Source organism: Cicer arietinum, chromosome 7 (genome assembly GCF_000331145.2).
Source record: "Cicer arietinum cultivar CDC Frontier isolate Library 1 chromosome 7, Cicar.CDCFrontier_v2.0, whole genome shotgun sequence".
In the NCBI taxonomy this organism is placed as follows: Eukaryota; Viridiplantae; Streptophyta; class Magnoliopsida; order Fabales; family Fabaceae; genus Cicer; species Cicer arietinum.
The window spans coordinates 21335715-21343388 of NC_021166.2; positions in this window are offsets into that span (position 1 = coordinate 21335715).

Sequence of the window (7674 nt, forward strand, 5' to 3'; positions counted from 1 at the left end):
CTTTTGTGGCTGCAAAAGCCCTCACAAATGCCTCTCTTTTGTGGCTGCAAAAGCCCTCACAAAATTTTGTGACCAGCTTCTTTGTGGCTGCCAAAAGCCCTCACAAAAGTCACCTTTGTGGCTGATTATATCCCTTTGTGAGGGCAAAAGCCCTCACAAAATGCTTGTTTTCTTGCTGTGGCATAATATATATATATATATATATATATATATATAGCATAACATGAGTGCAGTGTGGACAGTTCTTTAGAAATGTGTGTAGTTGTTTTTGTGTATTTTACTATAATAACTCCTATTTTTATGTCCTAATTGAAATAGAACAGGCCAATTTGAGATTTTGGTACATGTTACATTTCTTATAGTTATAGTAGATATCTTGTCTAAGTTTTTTATTATAATGTTTGAATATAAATTTACTTAAGCAATTTAAGTCCACTTTCACTCGAATTTGGATTTTTTTTTTAAGTAGAGAATAATAATGGTTTTTTGATTGAGATTAGACAATTTAATAAAATAAATTGTTTATCTATTTTATAATTCAAAATATTTAGTTGATATAGATCATTTAATTTTAATTAAAGGACCAACAATATTTTAAGTGTGTGAATGCAAAAAACTCTAAAGAAAAATAATTTAAGCTGTTTAGAACCACATCAAAAGCACTCTAATTGTGAAAGCTACATCATGTAGCTTCAATATAAACATGCTTTGATTGTAGTAAACTTCACATATGAAAGGAAAAACTAGAAAATAAGTTTAGAATTTATTTCTATAAATAATAGTTAAAAATTGACAATTTTTTTAATTTACTTAAATATGCATCCCCAATGTCTATAAAAATTAATCGTTGGAAATATTGAAATCTATTTAAATAATTTTTTCGATATATATTTATCAAACATTTAATTATTTACCGCTGTTCGGCACTACGTGATGTTAAAATTGACTTTAAAATTGTTAATTTACTTGAGCTGCAAGTGTTTCTGATTCTCGTGTAGTGACAAAAGTTCGTAAAATGAGAGCATTTATTAGGGGATTGAAATTTAAGCAAAAGTTAAAAAGAAATGTGGAAGAGTGGCAGGCAAGAAAGTAGTGGGACTATGAACGGTGAAGATAAAATGAAAAACAAATACGGCTATTGGAAGGCATCAAAAGCTGCATGCGTGGCTTTGCCCTCATTTTCTTCTTTATATTACCTTAATTTCCTGGTTATAACTATAAGCTCCATGGTTTTTTTTCTTCATATATTAAAAGAATAAATAGTGAATCAATGAAAATATTTTTAAAAGACTTTTATATATAAATGTAATTTAGTTGATTTTTTTTGAAAATTTAATAAAAGAAAAATAAAAATTCACCTAATAATTTAAAAGATTACTTAGGAATAAATTCTTTTTCATAAAAGTATATAATGAAGAATTGAGTTATATTCGATCCTTTCCCAACTCCCGAGTTCTCAGTCAGTCACATGCTTCTTCTTTTTTCCTTCCATTTATCTTAGTGCTGTCAGAATCAGATATGGTGAATCCCTTAATTTGTGATTTAATGATTGAATGAGTGAGTTTAATTTAATGTTTAAAAAAGGAAAAGAAAGAATTTGTTTACTTAAATCTACCTAACCTTAAAAGGAACAACCAAGACCAAGTAGTAGTGTATAAAAAATGAAAGGATAAAAGAAAGTTTGGGTTCGTTGAACTTGGTACAAATGAAGATAATTTAGATAAACGTTGGTTTCTGAGTGATCAGTCATTTTGCATATCGCGCATAGGGCAATCATTTGTCATTTTTGTCGCGTTGCCGAATACCGATTGTAATTGTATCGCATGCTGCTGATCGCCAATAGAACAATAGTGCGAGTTATAACGCTAAAACCATTATTTTAATCTTTAAAATGTAAATAAGTTTTTAATTCATCAAATAGTCTTTGAAATATATTTTTTTAGTCATTATTATAAGAAGAAGAAAAATAATAATTTAAATCTTAATTATTATTATAAATAAAAATTAATTATTTTTAAATCATTTAAAATTATTATTTTTAATATATTTTTCATTTATTTCAAAAACATTTAATGCATGTAGTTGACTATTTAACATTAAAAGGGACAATTTAGTAAATTAATTTATATTTTATATAAAATCTAGAAAATTAATTGTATTTAATCATTCTTTTTAATAATTGGAAAAATAATATTTTTTTATAATAGTGATAGAAAGAAGTACAATTTTACTATCATAAAAATCTTTGAAACATACAATATATTCAGTACTGGATATATTGAATACATGAGTTTGACTTTAAATGTGTAGGTGAATAATGGACGATGAAGACTGTTGGCTCATTTCATTCGCGGCCTGTTGTAAGGAAGTATATTTGCACACGTTATGACGATTAAGAAAGAATTTTCTAGGATATGGTAAGTATTTTAGGTTATAATTGTGTGTACATGTATTACCTAAAGGGTCTTGCTTATATAGTAACTCCTTATAGGTTTTCTAGAAGATTTCCATTATAATCATTAGAATCTGTGATCCTCAGACTCGCCTCTGATGTTGAACGTATTTCCTTATGATCAAAGGAATGTGAGTGTCATATGGTAATTGTGATCACGGTAGGATTTCCTACAAATGGCTAAAACAAAGGATACATATGTGAGCTACCGTGTTCGTCATCAATAGATTATATCATCATCCATTTAGTGGTCATGATTGGAGATACAAGTGAGTTAGGATAGATTGTCACTTCAGATTTCATCTTCGTAGACAACTTACTTTAAGTTTGAGAAAGTTATATGAGAAAGTTATATGATGCTGATAAGTTGAATAAGATCGGTTAAAATTTGCGATGGATTCGGGCTTTGTTGGAGTGAGTTCGGCCCAAACACAACTTATTGTTAAAATATTCTCTTGCCTTATAACATCAAGAATTAAATTAACTTATGCTTAGATTATTTGAGTACTAATTTAGGTTTTTGGATGTATCAATTACTAAAGTGATAACATTTTACACTTTTAGAGATTAAAATGGTGGTTTAATAATTATAATTACTAAACTAAAGTGAACTAATGAATTTTAATTGTCACACAAAAATAATTAATTTAATAACATAAAAAGAGAGTGTATCACATTTTAAATTAATTTATTTCCTCCTAAAATAAATTATTCACTAAGTCTTAAATCAAGTAAATTATTAAGAAACACTTATATATAATAGGCTAAATTACATATGTGGTCCCTTAACTTAATTTCAAGTAACGTTTTAGTGCTTTATCTTTTTTTTTTTTTTTTTTTTTTTTCCGATTTAGTCTTTTATTCTTAACAATATCAAATAAAGTATGAAAATATGAGTTTATTTGAAGATTTCCATTACGAATTTGATGAAATTTGTATTATATTGTAGAATATAATTAATTTTATGAGTTTTGATTGAAATTTTTTTTGAATTTTTGTATAAAAAATGATAACATTGTTGAAATTTTAAAACATAAAATATCAAATTGTCACTTAAAATTAAAATAAAAGACCAAGTCGGGAAAAAAAAAAAAGATAAAGTACTAAAACGTTACCTGAAACTAAATTAAGGGACCACAAATGTAATTTAGCCTATATAATATATGGAAATGTTAAAATGATACAAAATGAATTCCTAAAATATATAGAACAGTTCTTCGATTTTATACTATACGTCATTTTATAATACCAATGAACTTCGATTTTATACTATACGTCATTTTATAATACCAATGAACTGTAAATACTTCTTTTTCTATTATCCCTTTTATCATTTCTTACTTTCTCTATTTCCATTTCTTTTAATTTGTGTTTCTCATACCATTTATGAAGAATATTTTTATAAAGTTACTTATAATTTTTCTTTTTTATATATTATTAATTATATTTCTTAATTTGTGTAAAATTATCAAAATGACATACAATTTAAGACAAAAGGAGTATATGATTTTAATCTTTCAATTGTTAGCGATTAACTATATAAGAAATTGCAAAGGTAAATTTCAACAAGTACCAATTTTTCAATAAGAAAAACAAAAGAACAAAGACAAAAAAAAATTATTTACACAGATAAAAATCAAACAGAAAGAATTTCATAAACTAAAACAAAAAACTTCTTTTTTTCAAGAATCAATGATATATTTATTTAAAAAAATGATGAAAAGAAGCTAACATTTTAATATAACAGAGAATAAAGACTACAAGATAAAATAAAGGTACAAATATTAAAAGTATAATAGACTTTAATATAATATAACATTATCGAATATAATATATCTTTGTTCTTTAATCGGGCCTCAACCCACCGCTTCATAAACATCAGCGAAGGGCCCATTTTGATCAACAAAACTGACAAACTCAAATTAACATGCCCTGATCTCGATGGTCTGACAACATTAAAGAAGCATTCTTCTCACAAGAAATCTACATGATTTCAACCATTACAAACTATCAGTGATTTCGAAGTGCGAACTATCAGTGAGAAAAATCAAAATTATTTTTCTGAAAAAAAAATTATCAATTTTTTTTTGAAAAAAAAAATGGTCTGAAAAAATGCATAGACTCCATTAAAACTACAATTTTTTAAGAATTTTTAGCTTAATGACTTCTATTTTTGGAGCTTTCATAATTATAAAATACTTTTATCTTTTCAAAATATGAGCTATGATTAATAATTAATGAACTTTGAAATTGACAAATATATAATATCCCTTCTGATAAAAAGAAGTGAGGCTCATTGTCTGCAGATCCTGTTCATCCGTCCTTCTCGACCCTATCCAAATCTTTGGCGACTTTGGTGGACAGTCATGATAGACAATCGTTGTTACTAAGATTTCTTCCTAGCGGGGCCATAATTATACTGAGATACTATTATTTTTAATTATAATATCCTAACAAAAAATTAATTAAAAGAAAATACAAATGAAAATCCAATTAATGAAACAACGAACGAAAACACAAATAATTTGGATTTTATTGTTTGTTACCCGAAGCTTTGCTCCGCACATCCTCTTCTTTTCAAAAAGCCAACTCACGGAACTCGATTGCTTATTACGTATGTATATCCTTAGTTATTATTCAAGGTTTTATATTCTTCGTAGATTTGTTACGTCACAAATTAATTGTGTTTTATAATAGACTAACTTCATAAGTAGAAATTATAACGAAGATTACGATATTTTTTTTTTATAAGTAATAATTCATTTTATGAATAAGACAATGATACAATTTATATTAGTTCAATACAAAATATATATTAATTTATTTATTTTTATATCAAATTAATATTAATAAAATTATTATTTTAATTATAAAAATAAAAATTATTATTAATATTTATTTTAAAGAGATGACATATTATCTTTAAAATTTTAAATATTTTTTAAATATTAATTAATAGAAAAATGATCTATATTAAAATTAGTAATCGAAATTTTGAGCATCAATAACCGTAGATAGTATTAATGATCGATCTATCTAACTTTACTTTTCCACATGTAATGATATCCCTTAAATTAGCTTTATGGCCTATTTGCATAATGTAATATTCCATTTTTTGGGTAGGTGAATTATTGAAATATAATGATTGGACTAATATGCACAAGCAGACCTCACTTGAACGATGGATTTCAGTGTATTTGAGAATCTCTTATAAAATAAAAGTATATTTGAGAATCATATATTATTATTTTAATTTATTTTGTATAAAGTATATTGAAATGTCTATCTCATGCCGTTGGAATAAAAACCGACAGACACTAATGCTAGAAAAGACTCTAAAATGATAGGCTTTAGTTAGGTATCAAGATATTATAGAGAGAGAAAAAAAACATACAATGAGCTTTAATTCCTTTTTCATCGAATTAATTAGTTAGCATACGACTATCTTTTAACTCTTGCTTGCCACACAAGTCACATAATGATAATATAAATTAGGGATACCAGTACATTTTAACTTTGTTACATCGTTGATATTAAATCGATTGTTATATATCCAATATATTAAGTAAAATATGACAAATTTATTATTATGATAAATTTTGTTAAATATGTTCTAATTGAATTGTTCTAACACACATTAAAAAAACTAAATAAAAAAAAAAACACGGTGACAAGTTTGTTATTATAGTAAACTTTATTAGATTTTTTTTAATTGAACTGATCTTAGGTACATATTTAAAAAAAAAACGGTGACAAATTTGTTATTATAGTAAACTTTGTTACATCTGTTCTAACATACATATTACAACAAACAAACAAAAAACTACATAAGAAGAAGAAGAAAAAAAACGGTGACAAATTTGTTATTATTACAAATTTTGTTAGATATATTATATTAGACTGTTCTAACAAGTCGTTTACAAAAAAACAAAAAAACTAAATTACATATGCGGTCTCTTAACTTAATTTCAGGTAACGTTTTAGTCATTTATAGTTTTTTTTCCCGCATTGGTCCTTTATTTTAATTTTAAGTGACAATTTGATATTTTATGTTTTAAAATATCAACAATGTTGTTTTTTTTTTTTTACAAAAATTCAAAAAAATCATTAAAATTTTCAAACAAAACCCATAAAATTCATTATCATCTTCAATAAAATACAAATTTAATCAAATTCATAACTTAAATCTTGAAATAAACTCATATTTTCATTCTTTAATTTATCTTGTTGGAGATGAAAATATGAGTGTATTTGAATATTTGAGTTATGAATTTGATCAAATTTGCATTATATTGAAGATGCTTATTAATTTTATGGGTTTTGGTTGAAAATTTTGAGAAATTCTTTGAATTTTTGTATAAAAAAGGATAATATTGTTAAAATTTTAAAACATAAAATATCAAATTGTCACTTAAAATTAAAATAAAGGACCAACTCGGGAAAAAAACATATCCCTAAGGTAACCAAAAATATTAAAAATCATGCGCGAATGCAAACCTATTTTTCATCATTCATGCTTCGTTCTTCTACAAACCCAGTCAGGAATTAATCACTTGCGAATCCAAACCCATTTTTCATCCTTCATCCTTCGTTCTTTTGCAAACCCAGTCACAAAGTAATCACTCGCGAATCCAAACCCATTTTTCATCATTCATCATTCGTTCTTCTGCAAACCCAGTCATGAATTAATCACTCGCAAATGCAAACTCATTTTTCATCATTCATCCTTCATCCGATCAGGAACTCAATCTTCATCATTCATCCTTCATTCAGTCACAAACTCAGTCTTCATTATTCATCCTTCATTTGGTCACACACCAAACAATCGCGAACCCATGTCTTACCCCTTCAACGCTTCAACGTTTTCATCTTTCAACCTTTAACCTTCATCCTTCAGTGAAACTGCAAATCAAACGAACTTCATCTTTCAGCAGAAATCAGACAAACTTCAGCTTTCAGCCTTCATCGTCTGCGACGAGTTGGTCCGGCATAATATTTTTCTACTTCAACACCGACGACTAGTTTTCTTTGTCTTCCTCTTCCATCTATCAATAATCATTTCCGTCGAGAAGTGTCAATTTATTTCACCATAGATAAGTGTATGTTGCTTTCTCTAGTAATTTTCTAATAATTCTTTGTTACTCAATAATCTAAAATTATTTCATTGTTAATTGTTCTTATTATTAATCTTTAATTGAAATTTGAGAAGTGGTGATGCCTAA